Raw genomic sequence first — 21,576 nt, forward strand, 5'->3', positions numbered from 1 at the left:
TTAAATCTTTGATCAATGTAGTAATCAGTATCTCTATTGGATGATGCAAAAGTGACAGCAGCTTTTCTTAATCAAAATAATAAATGCTGATGGTCCAAAAAAGAAACAGGCATTTATATTGGCATTTTCATAAATTAATTAAATAAATGAAACCTGGGAAAATGACAAAAAAGGAACACTTCCTGAGATTCAGAACTCCTGTTACGCTGGGAAATCCAACAGCAGTCAGAGATTTAAATTCCAACAAGAAAGCTGGCTTTGAAGAGCTCCAAACACTGAGCCTTTTGTTTGTATAATTTCCTTTTGTTCATATACACAAATCAAAACATATCAAACTGCAGTCTATTACACCAGATCTACCAAAGGGCTGATCCTGTTAGTACTGTGTGCAGAAAACTCATGGAAATTAATTGACGAACATGTTGGGTTCAGGTTCCAAATCCTTTCATAATTACCTTTGAAGTATACAGAATACAACAATATCACTAGTATCACTGTTTTCTCTATGCAGCAAATTCTGTGTTGACTGGCTTTCGCTGCCATGCAGTTGCATAAATGGATGGGCAATAAGACACCAAACTCTGCATTTAATTACCTCCAATTCCTTTACTCCAGTTGCATTTATGCACTTACAAGTGTTTTATACAACTGGAGTAAAGGAGCTGGAGGTAATTAAGTGAAGAGTTTGGCTTATGTCTTATTGCCCACCCATTTTTTTCTTTCCACTAGGAGCAGCAAGAGAGCCAAGTCTGGATTTACACCTTTTGCACCCCTAGACATAACATTTTCAGTGCCCCTCACCTACAAAAAGAAATAAAAATGAGATATTTAAATATTTATTAGGTACAATAAGAAAAATAGATGTAATTAAAGAAATCACATAACCCACTTTTAACCATCCTCTAGGATACAAGAGTCTCATGGCACTTACCTACTGTGCTTAACTGGAAATCTGGCCCTGATAACAGCTTTCATTAGGGTTATGTGAAGTTAACTCCCTCTTTCTATTCTTCTGAAATGGTCATCTATTAGGTTAATATTTTCCAGACTATCCCAAAGTAATATTACAAAAGTTTGAAAAAATAAATATTGGTCAGCAATTTTTGAGTATAATTATCTCAGGTAAGCTGAGATGGGGAGGAATCCAACTTTTCTTTTATATTTTTTGGAAAAATGTAAACAAATATATAGACAACCTTGCTTTACAGAAAGATACAAATGAGTAGTCCCAGTGACATTCCTGAAAAATAATCCAAAATGTTCCTGAGGAATTTTCCTTGTATAATGTGTAATGTTTTCAGAATGTCTGTTGGTTTGGCGGACTGGAATAAAGATTGTGTCGAGACTCAGATTTAGATAGATGATGATGGTCCATCAGATCAGATGAGATGTAGAACATGGAAGAAATTGTTTCATCACTTGTAAGTAGTTCAACCATTGCCAAATCATTTCATTAGTCCACAAAGGGCATGGCTACAATAGGGCCCTGTTCAGTTGATTTAGAATAGGCTGTTGGGCTAAAAATAGCAGTGTGGCTCAAAGGCGCCATTTTGGAAGGCCAGTAGGGGCTGCAGCCATGCATACCAGAATGCAGCTTGCTCTTTTTCCTGTTTCCCTCATGATCGGGCAATGAAGGAAAAGTACACAACTAGTGTGAATTACTCCTCTGCCTCCTGTACACAAGCTGTGTACTTTCCCCTTACTCCCTAATAATGAGAAGGGGAAGAAAGGCAAGCAGCATTCTGGTGTGGAACCCTCCCACCCTCACCAAATAATGCCCTTGGTGTGGAAATTTCTGTTTGGGGTGGAGCCTGGTATCTGACAGCTGGAGAGCCGGGAGGATCTCAGAGTCTGAGCTCAAGCCAGAGTGGGAACAACTGCTCCACTATTGTTATCTCTTGGAGCTTGAGTACAAGTGGAGTCTGATGGCTCTGATGACTTCTTTGCAGTGCAGACATCCCCTTAGAATCAGCAATAACTCCCACTGGAGTCAGTAGAAAGTTTCCCTTTGATTTCAGTGCTTTTTGGACAAGGCTCTAATTCCAGACAGTGTCACCATGCATTCTCTCTCTCTGGGTACATCTACACAACAGGGCTAAAGTTGAAATAAGCTACGCAACTTGAGCTACGTCAATTGCGTAGCTTAAGTCGAAATAGCTTATTTCGGCTTTTGGCACCTTGTAAAATGAGAGTTAGAGTAGTCGAAGTAAGAAGTCCTCCAGCGTAACATTATTTTGACATTATGTCAATCAAAATAACTGCTTATAGTGTGGACACGGACTATGTTATTTTGGAATAACATCAGTAAATCCGAAATAACACTACTGTGTAGACATACCCTCTGTATGTGTCTATATACAGGTTTTCCACAGGTGTATTCTGTTTTCTGCTAGAGCACCCCTCTTCAAAAATAGCCAATCAGAAAAGCTTCCTCCACTACTGGCCCTCAAAAGACCTGAAGCTTATTTAAACTATAATTACAATTTCTGAGCTAGCTAATAGTTTCAGAAATCAAACAATAGTGTTTCCCTACTCTGATACATTTCTTACCTTCAATGATCATAATGTAGGAGGTCTGTTTCATTCAGAAATACTAAATTCTCCAATCCTTTTTTTAAAGACTAGATTTCAACTACATATATTCAAAACATCATCTGAATCATTTTCCAAATGAATAAATTGTCTTTTCTTCCTCATTGAACCTGAAATCTGAACTTATCTGTTTGTGCAATTTCCTGTTCTTTGTTTCAATGACCCTTTTTCACCTATCGTACTCACAGTAATTATTTGACTTCAACTGCCAGCAAGAACTCATCTTCTTTTTCTCAACCATAATTACTTCACTGAGCATTAAAGTGAAAAGGCCACTTTCCTCTTGTTGTTCATCTCTTCCAGATGTCAAGTTATTTACAAAGCCTTTGAATTAGTAGTATTATGATGAGAATTTTGGTAAATTGTATATGAAAGAATTAGACACATTATAATCTTGAATTCTCATTTACCCTGAAAACTTTTTTTCTCACTTCTCTAATCATTGTTTCAACCAGTGGATTATGACACATTCAGACCATTTTGCCTATGAGATTGTGCTGGAATATGGCTAGCCAATAGGATATTTTCTGACTAGTTATTAGAATTTCAGGTGTGTTTATAACTTCAAAATAGAATGAATACAAAACCCAGTGCAAAACATAACTGGCTTGAGCCCCCATCCAATAACATGGGGAAACTGTACACTTCCCCAGACACTTCTAAGAGGCATTACTTTCCCCCTTGCATGTAAACTCATTCAACTACAAGTCATAAGCGCAAACACCCACCCCACTGGACCTTGAGCTGTGTCCTGTGCCTCAGTTTCCCAGCTTATGGTGTGAAAGTCTGACAAATGTATAGCCTTTTTAACATGCCATTCTTCTCTTCTTCTGCTATACCCCCTCTCCAGTTGGTTGTCCTTAGTTAGCAAAGACCCAGAGTTCAGAGGTAGATGGTAGTTTCTATGGTCCTGCTATGGCAAGGTTATTCAGTTGCTGATGGCTCTTTACTGGCTGTCCCACTGAGGAGGACACAGTCATATGCCAGGCTCTCATCCTCACCATGAGACAGATGATACAATCAGGGCTGGCCTCAGGACTGGGCAAACTGGGCCAATGACCAGGGTACCATAGCCTCAGGGTGAGGGCCAACTGGGCATAGGTGTTGCTGGGCAAAGAGGGTAGAGGGTACTGGGCAGTGGGGCAGTGTGGCAGAGCAAGCTGGAAGCACAGGGCTGGGGTTGGGGACACAGGTGAGAGGAAAGTGTAGGGGTTGGATTGAAGGGGGCACTGTGAAGAAGTTGGGGCAACAGGGGCACAACACAAGGGTTAGTGGTAAAGGGGCCAAAAGATGGGGGTACATGGGTTGGGGAGCCTATGGGTGCCAGAGGAAGTTGGTGGTGCTATGCCCAAAGGGGTCGGGGCACCAAAAGACAAGTTTGCTTAGGACACCATTTTCCCTTGTGCTGGCCCTGGATGCAATTAAAGCTGACAGTGTACAGTGAAAGAGATTTAATGGCATAATCATTCAGACTTTATAATATCCAATTGGACTTCATCGGTGCACATACACAGAAATTCAGTCTGTCACACATGGATGTACATATATGTTCATCTAGCTAAACATTGCATTGACACAACTGATAAGACACCTCAACTTCAGCAGCCACAAGCTCCGTATTATAGAACTGTCTGTGAAATCCAGGTTTGTATTTAGTAAATCAGTTTCAGACAACACATATCATAGCGGTTTCTCCTGGTGATGACAGGTTGGTGGAACAGAAAATACACTGAGTGGCCACAGATGGCCAATGGAATTGGTTTTCTAATATGCATTCTTTTGCTTCCTGGGCAATGTCTAGACGAGAAACCCAGCAGGAAGCCTGAGGTTGACCACAAAGTACTAGCATGTTTTCAACCATGATTTATGCCGTCCACCATAGCTATATAGTTCTGTTTCAGATCAAGTTAGTTACAATGGGTGAACTGAAATAGTTTAAAACACAAACTATAGATCTTAGTCTAGCCCTGGCCTCAGCTGCTGTTTTTAATTTTACCCAGGTTAGAAATGAACAAAGTTAATATCTGCTGAATGGCCTGTGTGGAATATGAACTTAACTTGTTGTCCCAGTTCATTGGTCTAGTGAAGATGCCCACACCACAGAAAAAATAACCACGACTATCGTCTTAATAAATCCCTGCAGGTGGTTCCTCTAGCTCAGGACTGAGACATGTTGGCAGGGCAGTATGTTGGGAATTTGCATTGCTGCTGCCTGGGATGTATTTGTTCTGTGGATAAACAGACACCTTCATTTTCATAGCCTAATACTTTGACCTCTTTTGCAAAGACAGAATTCACATTTAGAAAAAGAACAGGTCATCTTACTCCAGCTTTAGATACTCAGTCTGAGAACAGAAATAACAAAATATCCTTTATTCCTATTCTAAGCATATTCTCCATTTGAAAAATAGCAAGTACTAAAGCACCCAACTATTAGTTCCTTTAGGGAAGTACAGGTTTGGAAGGGCAGTTTATGGCATCTAGATGAGGCATCAAATGCCAGTGTATCCCAAGCTTTGAAGTTCAGAGCTCTCTATAATACACTAATCCTGTTTCCTTCCGATTTAAATAGAGATTAAGGCCTCCATCCAATATAGCTCTTTAAAATAAGTGCAATGCTGGTTCATGGCCATAGGATTCTACCCCTCATCTTCCTTCTTATTTATTTATAGGTATCCAACTCCCCCCCACCCTTTACAGTTTTCTAAGAGAATTTATTGCTCTTGAAAAGTGCTAGAGTAAAAGCTCTTGAGGATAAAGCTCTCTTTATCCTCATAGCAGCTGTAAGCATGGGCCATGATAGTGCAAGTTTCTCACATACTGTCCTCCCATTATGATTCATCCTTTTCCTGGGAGGACTATCACTCATAGCGAGAGACTAATTTAGTCTCTTTGGCCATCCGGGCCTTGTTTTCTCTGCAGAGGTGGCTAATAATGAGAGTGATGAGGGCCATTTCTGCTGGTGGCTTTGTGAGCTGCACCCATTTCCACTAGAAACAAAAGAGGAAAAAGCAATAAAATAGAAATGAAGGCCCCTTATCATTCAAATTTTTCCATGTGTGCTTAGTTTTAAGCACTTGAGTGCTTCCACTGACTTCGGTTAGCTATGCAAATCCTTTTGGATGCTTTCAGATCTTTTATTTTTTTCATTATTATTATTTTGGTGGGAGCATGCAGGTTAATGTGTAGGGAAGGTCAGGAGTGAATGCCTCAAATGCCAATATTCTGCTCAGGTAAAGAAAAGCTTCACTTGAATATATAAAAGTATATACCCAACTAAAAAACAACCTAAGCCATTTTAGAACAAGGAATGAGGTGGCCCAACCTTTGCCAGACTCTGCCATGGTATGGACTTGGTAAACACTACTTTCCCTCGGAGATGTGTTCCTGCCAAAGGTCTGACTGCCAAATGGAGTGCCAGGAACACTGCCCAAGCACATGCTCCAGTTTAGGGTCTTCATCATTTATTGCATTCCCAATTCATAGGGAGAAATATGTATTATAAGCCCCCTTATCCATAAAACTATCAACATTTCACTCCAATCAGTAAGAGAACAAAAACATCATGACACACCATTATTCATGCACATCTCTGGATGGCAGGATTGGGAGAGAACATTTAAATATGATATTACTGAAACAGTTACAGAATCACTGGACTGCAAACTGAGGCACAAAAATAGTGACTCTAGCAGCAATTCCAATAATCTGGCAACATGTTGTACGATTTTTGTGGGACCATGATATTGTCCCTTTAAGAATTCCACATAGGAAGAAGAACAGCCATGCTGATTATGTCATTTCCTTTGATGTTTGAGGATAGAAAAGGAAAAACAGAGTCACAAAAGGAGAGCACGTGAACAATGAGAACAGCACTGAGTAAAAAGGGGAAGAACCTTTGAAAAACAAGGTGTCTGGGGAAGTACTCCTTCTATTGCCTTCTTATGTCTCTATAGTATGTGATTCTCTAGGGAGGGTTAAGAGAGATGGGAAAGAGGTCTGGCAATAATCTTGCCACATTTCAAATGCTCTGGTAGAGGCTGATATGGTCTCAAGCCTCCGTAAGGTGATGTCTAGAGGAGAATACATAGCTGAGAAGACTGGCTGTAGTTATATGTTGGTCTCCATAGATGTCCTAAGATTAAAGACAGAATGTCAGGAATCATTTTCTCCTGGGGAGCTTTACCTTATAGACTGAGTCATTTTCATGCACGACTGAGATTATTTATAAAGTCCAATGTTTTCCAAAAGCAAAACAACAATTTCCCCTTAATTCTGACACAGTTTCAACAGCTGCAAGAAACTCTTTGCTTTGATTAACTTCTGCTTCCTATAATATGGACAGACTAATTTTTCACCAGCTCATTTTCTTCTTTTGCTTTAGAGCTGAGGACTAATCTCACAGTGTAAGTAGGGAGGGAGATTTTCCAAAGCACAAAGGAAAATGAATATTTAACTCTCTTTTGTGCTTTTGAAATGCTCCTTGTTAATCTTTGGCCAGCCCATTCCCTGGCTCATAAACTGATGTTCCCGAGGACTGTATGTAGCTATCATTTCTTATGTAACAACTGTGATATAGACAGAAACTAACTCCAGTGGTTCACATGGAAAAAAAAACCCCAAACCAAACTAAACTCCAAAATCTGTCACTGTGAAACAAGGATGCAAAGGGTCCTAGATTAATTTTTTTGAGTGACTAATAATTTGAATAGCTCTTTTTCTCAGTTTAATTATTGAAGTGGGATTCTTCAAAACTGAGATGAAGGAAAAAGGCACTGTTTCATCTAATCTTTACTTTTTACCATGGACTCACATGCACAGGATCAACATTTTGTATGCATAACTTGTTTACTAAAACAATGAATTTGTTTTTGGGGACAAGATTTATGTAGAGTTTTGATAGTCAGTTGCTTTCAGTACTACTAGAACAAAGCTGTATTGCTTCTACAGCACAGTAGCAGTTACTTGTGATGTGGATGCTCTTTAAAATGTATTGTTTTTCCATGTTATCATATGTTTTCCTTAATCGTCTTCAAGAAGCTAAGTTATGTTCTAGTTCATACTTTCCAGTTTATCTTTGAAAAAAAAAAAAAGAAACTCAAGTAGAAACAAGGTTTCTGGCAAAAAGCTATATATGTAACAATGATGCCCAGAGTATTAATTTGTATTATTTAGCATATTAGGACTCTGATTCTAGAAAATGCTGAGTGTCCCCTGATGGTACTGAGTAAATTAAATTCCCATTGACATTAATGGGAGCCAGAGGTGCTCAACACTTTGCAATAATAATAATATAGACTGGGAATTTCAAATCTGAATGGGAGTTGGATGCAAAATTCCATTAGAGTCCTTTGAAAATCCCATCCATGAATGAGGCATGAATTGTGTGTTCCAAGAACATAATTTGGAAATGTAGGAACCTAAATCCATATTTAAGCACTGATTCAAGTTGGTTTTTCAAACATGGTGAACACCCCCGCAGTTGCCAGATGAAGTCACTGAAAACCGTGACCTGTTACTTATTTTTAATATGCGTTATTTGTATTGCAGTAGTGCCTTCATTGTGCAAAGTAACAAATGATAGTTTCTCCTCCCAAAGATGTTGAAATTATTGCTGACATCTAAGGGAAATGTTTCGAAGCAACTCGCAGGAGTTCCCATGAAGAAATCCAAAGCAAAATAGATTTTACACAATATCAATAGGCCAGTTGTTATAAATAATGCAAACTTATTGAATATGAATATACTGTACTTAGCAAACTCATCTTCCCTTTCTGCAGTCAGTTCTGTCATCACAAATGCATACAAAGTAAACACCATGTTTTATAAATTGGTTAGCATAAGCAGCAAAGATTTTATGCCCTATTACTTTTTAAATACAAGACTTTTATTGGAGCATGTTCATATCTCCCAGTCTGGCTCCTGTAATCCCTGGAAAATATAGGGATGGTACTGGAAATTGAAGAGGTATTGAAGTAAGAGCTGAAATATTTGTTGTGTACCCTGTGTTTGGGCCTGAAAGAAAGCAGAATAGCTAATTATGTAACAGAATGATACCAGATTAATAGGAATTATTACCCCATGACACAATAATCAGATATGGTTATAAAGTTCAAATCACCCCAAATTTAAGGATTAATATGCTCCAGGGTTTACATTCAGACCCATTTCTATTAGCTATTTCTGGCTTAACCATTGTGCCCTGTTCCCTATCTCTTTGAAGTCCTGCCTCTACAGTCCTACAAACAGTGGGGCACAGGTGTACTCTGTGCTCTGGGGAAGAACACATATTATTGCCCTCTTGTGTCTCCTGTAGTATGTGACTCCCCAGAGAGAGTTAGGAGAGATGGGAAAGAGGTCTGGCAATGATCTTGCCACACTTCAAATGCTCTGATAGAAGCTGATGTGGTCTCATTAGAGAGATCAAGGTGAATTCTGGTTTACGGGGCAGAGTTTCTCTTGGAGCTACCTCTGGGATGGGGCAGGTCTGTGCCTTGCAGGCACCTATGAGCCCTATATCCCCCATCTCAATGCCAAAATGACAGGATCACATCCCTTACTACAGTCTCAACATTTTAAACACTCCCTTGGATATCTTTCCAAGGGAATGCGACTTCCATTTTCCTGGACAACAGAACCACACCTCTCGATATGGAAATATTGTGTGTGACAAAGGTCTAATAAGTGCAGTTTGGATTTCAGATGCCAGGCAGTCTCACTGCTCCCACTGAATTCCTGGGAGAACCTCAAATGTGTACCAGATGGCACAACCTGGTTCTACATGAAGGACATAAGAAAAGGGTTCATGCAGGAAGCTTTAGACACAGAGTTAATTTGTTCTTTGGGGGGACATAGAATCAATTTCTCTCCTGACACTGGGGAAATCTCATTGTGCCTTATTTCCCCATCTCAAATGGGGATAATAACACTTCCCTACTTACATGTGAGTTGTGAGGCTCAATACATAAAAGATTGGGAGGTGCTGAAATACTAGAGAGATGGAGGATCACAGAATCATAGAAGTGTAGGGCTGGAAGGGTCCTCAAGAAGTCATCTAGTCTAGTCCCCTGCACTAGCAGGACTATGTAATAACTAGACCATTCCTGACAGGTGTTTGTCTAACCTGCTCTTAAAAACCTCTATTGAAAGAGATTCCATAATTTTCCTAGGGAATTTATTCTAGTGATTATCTATCTTGACAGGAAATCATCCTAATGTCCTACCAAAGCACATTTCTCCTTGCCCATCCTCAGAGATTAATGAGAGCAATTTCCCCCTCCTCCTTGTGCATCCTTGAAAAATATTATCTTTTCCCGCTCTGTAATCTCTTTTCTCAAGCTAGCAAACCTATTTTTTTCAGTCTTTCCTTGTAGGTCATGTTTTCTAGACTTTAAATCATTTTTGTTGCTCTTCCCTGGACTTTCTCCAGTTTGTCCACATCTTTGTCTGTATACGTACCTAAGATGGATGGATAGATTTTTCTTGGGTGGGTTCATTTGTTCTATGCTTCCTGTGTAAAATGGGATTTTGGCAAGCATGTATGGAGTGAAGGAAAATGCATGTCCGAAGTGAGAGATAGCTGAGATCAATGTAAAATATGCTGGAGAGGGGGGAGTGGGCATTGAGTTTAATAAGGTAGCAAAATGTGAAAAACTCAACTGGAACACCATCCTGCACTTCATGACCTGTCCAATGTGGTACGGATCCTCATTCATAACCTACAAATTATCATCCCATGTCTGAATAGTGTCTGGTGTCTCAGCACAACTGCACACATTCTTATTTTTATTGATTTCATGCATTTCCCAGGAGTTATGGGTCCTCTTTTATGTGTCCCTCCTCCAAAATAAGGACCAGCTTTGAAAATACTATCACTCATGCTGAGAAGTGCCTGACTCCACAAGCATTCCTCTTGAAATAAATGGGGCCACTTAGGATATATCTGCACTGCACCCATAAGTTGAAATAAGATATGCAATTTGAGTTATGCAAATTGCACATCTTATTTTAATCTAATTTTGAAATAGCTTATTTGAAAATTTGGTGCTGTCTATACTGCACCAAATTTCGAAATAAACTGCTATTCTGAAACATCAGACGTTTTGAAATCTATTTTGAAATCTAGATTTTTGAAATAATGGGCTGGTTCAAAAGACGTGGAATAGTTATTTCAGGATACCTCTGGAAATATCCAAATAGCGCCGCAGTCTAGATGTCCCCTTATAGAATAAGATGCCACTGAATAGGCTATCAGAATCTGTGTCAAATAAAATCAAAATAATGAAAATTATCTGGAGTGGAGATTAGGGGGGTCAGTGTTCCCTGCAAGTTCTGCACTTGTGTGGCTGTTCAGGTGCCACCCAGCTAATTAGCAGACTCATATCTAGGTTTGTTGTTTCAATTGGTGGTGCACATCCACACAAGCCTCAGTGCATATAAAACAATTTATTCTGCACATAGATGGAAAAAATATGCATACGAATGGAAAAGATTAAAGGGAACATTCGTATGGGTATGCTCCCATTGACTACAGTGAGGCTGGGATATAACAGTTTGTCATTAATGCTTCTTTTGAAACTGTGGATTGCTCTCTGCTGACATCAGTTGGCATAAAGGGTGTGACCACTCCACACAGGAGTAAAACGGGATAGCTCCACAGGCTGCATTATGAGGAAAAGCCAGAGACTAGGGAACTAACTCAGAGCAGGATCAGCTGTGCAGGAACAGGCAGCACCTGTAGAAAGGTATGAAGTATCAGAGGGGTAGCCGTGTAGAAAGGTAGTTGCTGGGGAAGGCTGCTGGAAGGCAAGCAGGAGACACCAGTCACTCTCTAAGGGTATGTCTACACTACAAAGTTAGTTCAAACTAATGGACGTTAGTTCAAACTAACTTTCATAGGCGCTACACTAGCGCTCCGTTAGTTCGAATTTAATTCGAACTAACGGAGCGCTTAGTTTGAACTAGGTAATCCTCATTCCACAAGGATTAAGCCTAGTTCGAACTAGCTAGTTCGAATTAAGGGGTGTGTAGCCCCTTAATTCGAAATAGTGGGAGGCTAGCCCTCCCCAGGTTTCCCTGGTGGCCACTCTGGCCAACACCAGAGAAACTCGTCTGCCCCCCTCCCGGCCCCGGACCCCTTAAAGGGGCACGGACGGCAGACGGCATTGAGATGTGGTGGCTGGGACACCGTGCGCACTCTCCCCTTCCCCCGAACCCAATCCTCCTCCCTTTCTCTCCCCTCCCCTCCCCTCCCCTCCCCCAGACTAGAGCCAGGCAACCCCCCCCCCGCTCTAACCAAATTCTTAGGTCCTGGAGCCGCCATCGCCGCTACAGCTGCACATCTCCCTCCAGGCTCTGGGGCACTTGTGCTGAGTGGCCAGCCCGCCATGCACACCTGCCTCGAATGCTCCTTCGCCCCTCTCCCCCAGAGCCAGACACCTCCCCTCCCCTCTCTAACCCAATCCCCCTCCCCCACTAACGTTATGCCCAGGTCCCAGAGCCGCTGCTGCTGCTGCCTGTGCTCAGCAGCTGGCTGCTAGCATGTGCAGGCTGGGACACTGTGTGTAACCCAGCCTGCACGTGCAGGAAATGACGTAGTGCTCTGGGGGCTGTGAGTGGAACGGCATGGGCCGTGAGCACACATGAGGCTCACAGCAACCTGGCCATGAGAGCAGTTGCCCCGAGCAGTTCCGGGTTCCATCCCAGTTCCATCAGGAGCCTCAATTTTTCTCTTTGTGAGCCGCATGTGGCTCGTGAGCCGCGGGTTGCCCACCCCTGCTCTAGGAGGAGGGTGCTGGTACTCCTAGAGGAACAAGGGGGACAAGGAATAGGAAGCAAGTCCACAGAAAAAGCAATGAAGGCTGAGAGAGAACTGCCCAGAGTTGAAGAGTCTGGGACTGGAACCTGCAGGACAGTGTGGGGTTGGGTTCTCCCACAAGCCAGTGGGGGAATGGCACCATGAGGTAGAGAGAAGGAAGAGTGCTAGGGAGAAAGGTCTTTGATGTTCCTGAATGGGGAAACACTGAGCCACCCAACCAGGGGACTGAGTCATGAAGAGGATGCTGCAATTCCTGGGATGAGAGAGGATGTGCAGACCTGTGAGAGAGACCGAATGCTGGCATATAAGATGCGGATGAGGCTGTCAACCTCAAGATCTAATCCCCAGAATGATGAGGAGGAGATGCCAGACCAGTGGTGAAAATGTAAATTGTATTGAGTAGAACAATTAGATTAGAAATTAAATGAAATCTTTGTCTCTTAAATTAAAGTGCTTGTGAAAATGAAGTTCTCTGAGAACCTCAGGAGATAATGCACTGAATTTCTTTTCATTTCCCTATTCTTTTTGTTTTCTTCAGAACCATGACTTATTTTAGGTCATTTCAGCCAAATAACAAATACAACACTGGTTTGCCATCATACAAGATTTGCTCTCATTCTTCATCCAAGTTTGCTTCTATGCACTCAGAATATGAAGAAACATGGACACATAATACCTCACATGATGTTTGTATTATTCTTTTCATTGCTTGACATTATTAGGGATTTTCTTTTATTCCATGCCCATCTGTGTGAGTGCCAAGGAAACTCTAATTTTGGCTTCCAGGATCCATTACAGAGGAGGCCAAACGTACTGACCCTCAAAGCTGTGTACAATAATATTCAGAAGTTCAAGAACTGAGGTGCTCCTGCCAGGGCTTTGGTGCTTTAGTCTCATGAGAGGCATCTGATGGGATGTGGGGCAAAAGGCTCAAGATCCCCCACTCTGCTGCCCAGAAGATTTGGGCTGCTCCTCCCTATTGGGCAGAAGCCCCTACCTAACCATCCTGCTGCAAGGCAGAGATTCTGAGCTTCTCCCCCCCCCCCCAGTCTGATAGGTGGAGAATGTGTGAGGAGTTTGGGGGTCTTCGAGCCACACTTCTTTGGTAAAAGAAACACATGCGGCTTGCAAATCACATAGCAGGAGCGGCCAAATTGTTAGCTGAAAGGAACAGTTTTCTAACACTGAGACTAGGCAAGTGGAACCCCATGAAGAGAGCTAGCTGCAATTTTTCATTCAAAATATTTTAGATGAAAAATGGCTTTTTCATCAAAATGGACATATCTGTTCACAACAGAACATTTAAGTCTAAGCAACTACTATCGTACCAATGAGCTTTGTAACACTAGCAATGAAAAGGTCATGGGTTTAAAAAATATAAAATATAATTCTTAAACTGCAAGATACAGTGAAAGTTATTATAACAGTTGTGTGAAACATTAGTAATGATCAACCGTAGTACTCGGAACTCAAGGTTTCTCCCCCATTTTGTTATTAACTCGATAACTGATCCATTGCTGTGAAGAATTTTGTTGAAATGGCTGGGTATTTTTTAGAAGAAATTGGCTCCTTACTGAACAAAAATAGACCCAGTGTTTGAATGAAGATGACTTTAACACTGAAAAGTTAGTGGGTTTTGATGCTAAATCAGCCATTCTTGCCAATACAAAAAATAGGTGATACAGAATTAAGTGAAGTGAAATGCTCAAAGGCATTTTGTAGAATTTTGCAACCTATAAATAGTGAATTTCATTCAGCTCAACCTGACCATGATTTATATTTCAGTTTATTGTGCACACAAATATTACATTTGCCCTTGCAGAGCAGATAATTCTTATCTCTTTTAAGAGCACTTTGCAGGACAATGGCAAAAGGTATGTAAATTCAATTAATAAATCTGGGTGTATTTCCCATCGCAGGCACAAATTAGAAATAACTGAATGAATGCACCAAACAGATCCAGTAAATATTAAGGAGACTGAATTGACTAGACGGCTTGTAAAACACAAAATTTTGCAAGACACATAATCTCTTAAATAACTACACTGTAAAGAATGAAATGAAATAAAACCACTGGGATGCACAGTGGATTGTTATTTTAGCTAAGAAATTATTAGTTTGCATTGCACAACATGCATAAACATCTGTTTTCAGGAAAACATAAACTATGGCTGTGCACGTTTTTGTCTATTCTAGAATAATTAAAATAAGCAATAATATAATGAATGCTATGTTGCTAATTTTTTTTGGTTTTGGTATCAAACTTACATTGTGGAAGACTTATTTGGAGCCTTGACTTTTGTTAAATATTTAATCAGCAATAGGGGTCATATTGCTACATAGACAGTTGCTTGCCAAGGATGATATATAAAGCAGACAAAGCAGGCACTGGTGGAAGTGCCAGAATAACTGGGAAATAATGCAACCCCAGGAACCCAAAGGGTTGAGCAGAGGTAGATAGGTTGAATTACCTCTGTATTTAGCACTGGTCCAAGGGCTATTAGAATACTGTGCTCAAATGTAATGTCCAAACTTAAAGAATGATGTTGAAACTTGGATGAATTCTGCTGGTGATGGGTTTGGCATGGTTTGAGCCCATCCCCAGTGGTTGGTGAAATGATGGTAGAACATAAATGACCACATTGGAGTTACACCAATTTATGCTAGCTGAGAATTGGGTACCCTATCAAGGCTCCGCTCTATTTTTAAATAGTTCCATGAAACTTCCCCTAGCATCTTTTGTGCACAGCTCCTTTGTAAAGTAAGCATAGATTGCACTATAGGTGACAAGTGAGTTTTGATGGTCTTTGATGAGAAAGGGGTAAGCATCGAGGTGGTAAAGTTTGTGGATGATACTAAACTGTTTAAGATAGTCAAGACAGAAGCAGACTGTGAAGACCTTCAAAAAAAATCTCACCAAACGGATTGAGTGGGCAACAAAATGGCAAATGAAATTTAATGTGGATAAGTGTAAAGTAATGCATGTTGGAAAAAATGACCCCAACTATACGTACAGTATGAGGGGGGCTCATTTGGCTATGACAAATCAGGAAAGAGATCTTGGAGTTATCGTGGATAGTTCTCTGAAAACTTCCACACAGTGTGCAGCGGTGGTCAAAAAGGCAAATAGGATGCTAGGAATTATTAGGAAAGGGATAGAAAATAAGACAGAATATCCTACTGGCCCTGTATAAAACTATGGTACTCCCACATCTTGAATACTGTGTACAGATGTGGTCTCCTCATCTCAAAAAAGATATTTTGGCCTTAGAAGTGTTCAGAAAAGGACAACTAAAATGATTAGGGGTTTGGAATGAGTCCCATACGAAGAGAGGTTAAAGTGACTGGGACTTTTCAGTTTAGAAAAGAGGAGTCTAAGGGGGGATATGATAGAAGTATACAGGCAGTCCCCGGGTTACGTACAAGATAGGGACTGTAGGTTTGTTCTTAAGTTGAATTTGTATGTAAGTCGGAACTGGTACATATTGTAGGGGAAACTCTAGCCAAACATTTCTCCATAGCTCAGTTTTATTCTCCCACACCTCACTTCCCTCAGTCCTTTATTCTCAAGCTGAGGTGTCTTCTGAGAAAAGCCGCTCTGCGTCTCCCTAGTCTGCTGGGGGGAAGCAGCTAGTGCGGGGTTGCCTCACCCCGTTTGTAAGTAGGGATCCGATGTAAGTCGGATCCATGTAACCCAGGGACTGCCTGTATAGAATCATGAATGGTGTGGAGCGGGTGAATAAAGAAAAATTATTTATTAGTTCCCATAATAGAAGAACTAGAGGACACCAAATGAAGTTAATGGGTAGCAGGTTTAAAACTAATAAAAGAAAGTTCTTCACACAACGCGTAGTCAACCTGTGGAACTCCTTGCGACAGGAGGCTGTGAAGGCTAGGACTATAACAAGTTTAAAGAGAAGCTAGATAATTTCATGGAGGTTAGGTCCATAAAAGGCTATTGGCCAGGGGATAGAAATGGTGTCCCTGGCCTCTGTTTGTCAGAGGCTGGAGAAGGATGGCAGGAGACAAATCGCTTGATCATTGTCTTCAGTCCACCCTCTCTGGGGCACCTGGTGCTGGCCACTGTCGGCAGACAGGCTACTGGGCTAGATGGACCTTTGGTCTGATCCAATATGGCCATTCTTATGTTCTTGTGTCTTACTGTATATTATACTCCTGCATAGCAGAAAACCACCATTGACTAGGTATCACAAATTATTCTGTGCTTACTAGGGGCTAACAACATGGCTGTGTCTAGACTGGCAATTTTTTCCGCAAAAGCACTTGCTTTTGCGGAAAAACTTGCCAGCTGTCTATACTGGCTGCTTGAATTTCCTCAAGAACACTGACTTCCTACTGTCTGAAATCAGTGGTTCTTGCGGAAATACTATGCTGCTCCTGTTCGGGCAAAAGTCCCTTTTGCGCAAAGCTTTTGCGCAAAAGGGCCAGTGTAGACAGCTCACATTTGTTTTGTGCAAAAAAGCCCTGATAATGAAAATGGCGATTGGGGCTTTTTTGCGCAAAAGCGCATCTAGATTGGCACGGACGCTTTTCCGCAAAAAGTGCTTTTGCAGAAAAGCGTCCGTGCCAATCTAGACGCTCTTTTCCGCAAACACTTTTAACGGAAAACTTTTCCGTTAAAAGCATTTGTGGAAAATCATGCCAGTCTAGACGTAGCCCATGAGTTAAGAGTAAGGTCTCAAACTAGAACTGATTTGCATTGGGATGCTTGCATAGGTATTTGCAAGCATTTATGAACACTCATTACTTTCAAATTCACTGAATTTTCTTGCATAATTCTTAAAATCTGGGAGGCACTGATATGGAAATTTGGAGAGACAAAATAATGTTCTTCCCATTTAAATCTTCCAGCAATTTGCCTTATTGCTTCATATCAGTAGAATACATTTTTCATTGGGTACATTAAAAATACTGAGATAGAGTCACCAGTATGCCAGTATCAATGCATGTTTTCTGTCACTGGAGCAGCAGAAAATAGTCAGAGCATAATGGTTGAATCTTGTACACTTTTTTTTAGACTGAAAGGAAAAAGAGCCACAACAAACAGTTTAAATATCATGGGGAAGTGTGCAAAATGGGCATGTTGTTGAGTAGCAAGAGAGACTGACAAGTTGCATATTAAAACTTTTTCTTGAATTTCAGAAAAATCTGGTATTAGTTTGTATGTGAACCTGTTTTGTTCATTTCATTGCATGATTGCATACAGAAATGTTTCCCATTTTGATTTATACTTGTCACTTGATTTGCTCTTATGAAAACATTTCCAATTTGCATGCACAGCTGCATGCAAAATAGGAATTAAGGGCAGGCTCAAAAGGCAATATCTCAAGTTTAGCCATCAAGATTTGCTTTAGGGGGTTATGTACAAAATTATCAACACCATTTCAGAAATTACAGCTTTATAAAATACAGTGGACTTTAGCTTATTCCATATTTATGAACTACAGTGTTACGTTAGGGCTATGAAGTTGAAAAACATACAGCTATTCCCAGTGGTTGGCCTTCAACTATTACTCATGTAAGTAATATTACTCACACAAGTGAAGTCAATCACAGGCTTAACTGTTCACAGGCTTGGGTTTTTAATCTTTGTGTTATGTTTTTATTGCTCTCCTTTCTAAAAGCAGAGAAGCATTTGGGAGTGTGAGCTCTCAGATGCGTTAGCCCAGAGGTGTACCACACTGGAAAGTTTGAAGAAAATTGTTTCAGCTATTTCTAAGTTAGCCAAGTGTTTTTCAGCTGTTAAGAAAATTGTTTCAGCTATTTCATGCTTGGACAGCTCAGTCTGGTTTAAAAACATCAACCCTGGTGTGTATAGAGTCCTTCAGAAGGAGTGTGTATTTTGTCTTATTTGAAGAAATTTGCCTTTGAAACAGCATAGGGTGCAGTTGTATTCCAAGCACCACTTTGTTGTGTGACTCTCTTTAGATTGCTCTCACTCTCTGCCTACACCAATCTGGAAAGGACTTACAGCACCCCCAATTTACCCCAGGCTTAGGAGCTTTCCTAACACGCCAGCGATGTCAGCTGGCTTTAATGAGGCTCAGCAGGGAGAGTAAAGATTAAACAATTTAACCTGGCAAAAAATAGTGCCTGTGTTCTTCAAAGAGTGGTGCTACAATGGCATTTTTATGCCTGGACTCAGTGTGCTTTGAAAGATAAACACGTCTAGACCTGATCAATACTTAAGATTCAAGACCTCCTTGGAAAAAAGGGAGTGGTGTGGAACCACAATCTCTTTTATGCACTTGACTGCTTCTGATAAGTCTCCAACAGAGTTTTGCTGCTGACAAAGTCCTATAGTTCAATATAGAACCCTATTGTTTTTTTGAGTATCGTGTGTCATTTTCTTACTGGACAGATGCCTCCCAAATAAAGATAATCCTTCATTTTGTTCCTACTTGAATATCTTTACGTGCTGAATTGTATCCACATAATGTGCTTGCAGTTTTTCATTTAGTCTTGTCACAGCACATTTATGCAATGGCTGATTTTATTAATGTAATATCTCAGAAGATTCTTTCATTTGAAACATCTGTTTTTGGTGGCTTCCAACTTACAAAAACAATTACTTTGGGGGCTAAAATTTCTCATGCTGTTGTCAGTCAGAGGTAACTATGTTCAGAATATATGATAAAATTTTGTCCCTTTTGTTTTCAAGCGAATAAAATTGTTTAATGGTGCAAGTACATACTGACATATGTTACTGTCATATTTTACTATTTTTAAAAAGAAAATGTATTAGAAAGAATTACCTTAATGCAAATTAAGGTTGAGGCTTTAATTGCACACAAATCAGCAGATTTCTTTAGGTTAATCACAGCAATGTTAACCCTATCCATTTGACCATATACATTTTACAGATAGGTCTTTCAAGAGATAAGCAGATGACAATTGTCAATGTGACTGACCCGTGGCCAGAAAGCAGCTTGCAGGCTAAATGATCCAGATTCATCCTTTAGAGACATGTTAGAAAAGTATGTAACTGATAATTAGGGCCATTCAATGTTAAATAGGCTAGAACTTTGTAATGTAAATGTATAAATGAACTGGAAGACATAGTGATTATAGTAGTCTATGTTTACCTAATAATGTAACCAAAGGGTTCCTGTGTAGGTCTGTATTCTGTTAAGAGATCAAAAGTAGCTATTAACATTTAGGTGAAATAATCTCATGTCTTTTTAAAGTTTGTGATAAGATGCTAAATGGGAAAATTATCATATGTGAATCCATGTAGTTACTTACAGAGGGTGTTTGGGAAACAGAAAGTTACATCAAAGGCCTGTTGTTCATCCAAGAACTCTGTACTACCCAGGAACTATATAAAAAGCTCTTGGGGTGTGATCATTTCTTCTCAGGTCTGCTTGAGCTCTATTCAGGGGAAGCCTAAATTGTCAGATTGAGAACTCCCATCCCACTCTGGGTATGGAACATTGGGCTAAACCTGTGGACTAATTCTAAGGACGCTGTGCAATTCCAAATGGCATCAGCTCTGCTATGAAAGTGATCTCAGAACTGTACTCCTGTCCGTATGTCTAAAGCTCTTTTAACCCAGTGGTTTTCAAACTTTTTTTCTCATGACCCAGTTGAAGAAAATTGTTGATCCCTGCAGCCCAACATACTTTGACTAAAGTGTGGGCTCCAGGGTGGGGCTGAGGATGAGAGCTTCAGCTTTGGGTGCGGGGCAGAGCGGGGGCAGGAGGTGCTTACCTCGGGTGGATCCAGATCTGTGATGTAGTGGAGGGTGCTAAGGCAGGTTTCCTCCTTGTCCTGGCATCACAGACAATGCTGTGACACACAAGCAGCCAGCAGCAGGTTCAAGTCAATGGGAGTGTGGAGCTAGTGCTCAGGGCAGAAGCAGGACCCGTGTGTGCACTTCTGCCCCCTACACTCATCCAGGAGCTGGGCCTGCTGCTAGCTGCTTCTGGGGAACAGTACAATCTGCAGTGCCAGGACAAGGAGGAAACCTGCCTTAGCACCCCCACTGATCACTCTGCAATGAGACTCAGGGTATGTCTAGACTACATGGCGCTGTCGCCAGAGCCATGTAGATTAGTTTACTAGACATACCCAAATGAAGCGGCAATTTAAATAATCACCGCTTCATTTAAATTAAAATGGCTGCCGTGCTGAGCCGATCAGTTGTTGGTCGGTTCAGCGCGCTAGTCTGGACGCTCTGCGGTCGACATCAAAGGCATTGTCGACCGTCCCAGTAAACCTCATCCCACGAGGCATAACGGGGTGGTCGACAAATGCCTTTGATGTCGACCGTGGAGCGTCCAGACTAGCGCGCTGAGCCGACAAACAGCTGATCGGCTCAGCACGGCAGCCATTTTAATTTAAATGAAGCGGCAATTATTTAAATCGCTGCTTCATTTGGGTATGTCTAGTAAACTAATCTACATGGCTCTGGCGACAGCGCTATGTAGTCTAGACATACCCTCAGTGCCTGACATTCTGAGATCCAACACTAGATCGTGACCTGTCGTTTGAAAAGGACTGTTTTAACCAATACTCTCTTTTAAAAATAAAAAGTTTAGTATATGGGGTAGGATCTGAAATCTTCATTAACCTGCAAGGTAATATGTTTGATCCTTTGGGATTAGTAGAACTTTCCTATTTGACTTGGCTGTCTGGAAGGGAGAGCAAAGGATTGCTTTCAAGGGAATTGTTTTGGTTTTTGTCTGATAAATAAGGTAACGTAGAAGCTGTTTTGTGGTTATCTTGGTAGATCTAAGCACTGGAATAACCACCAACTTTGGGGATTGTTTGCCTCATTCCTTGTGATTTGTCCTAATTGAGTAATCTCAGTTGGTTCCCCGCCACCAGCTCCCTCAGAGTGTGCTCACAACATATGATCAATAGAAAAGTTATTTTTTCTTCCAGTCTGCTGCACCAGGATGGCTATGTAGCTAAGTTGCCTTTCCAGCACAGAACCTTTTAATGCACTTTTAGATGCACACTCACAGTATTTTGTATTCTGTTCATATGCCATGTGCTACTGTGGTTCAGTGTTCTGCCTTAATAGTGTTGTGAAAAGGGGAAGAGCTATGGTTGCAGTAAGAAGCTAGCTTTGAAACTGATCATTTTGGGGCAATTAAATGCTTTTTCTTAGGACAGACTGTGAATACTTGTGCCATCCTCAT

This window comes from Pelodiscus sinensis, chromosome 3, assembly GCF_049634645.1.
Source record: "Pelodiscus sinensis isolate JC-2024 chromosome 3, ASM4963464v1, whole genome shotgun sequence".
Taxonomy (NCBI): domain Eukaryota; kingdom Metazoa; phylum Chordata; order Testudines; family Trionychidae; genus Pelodiscus; species Pelodiscus sinensis.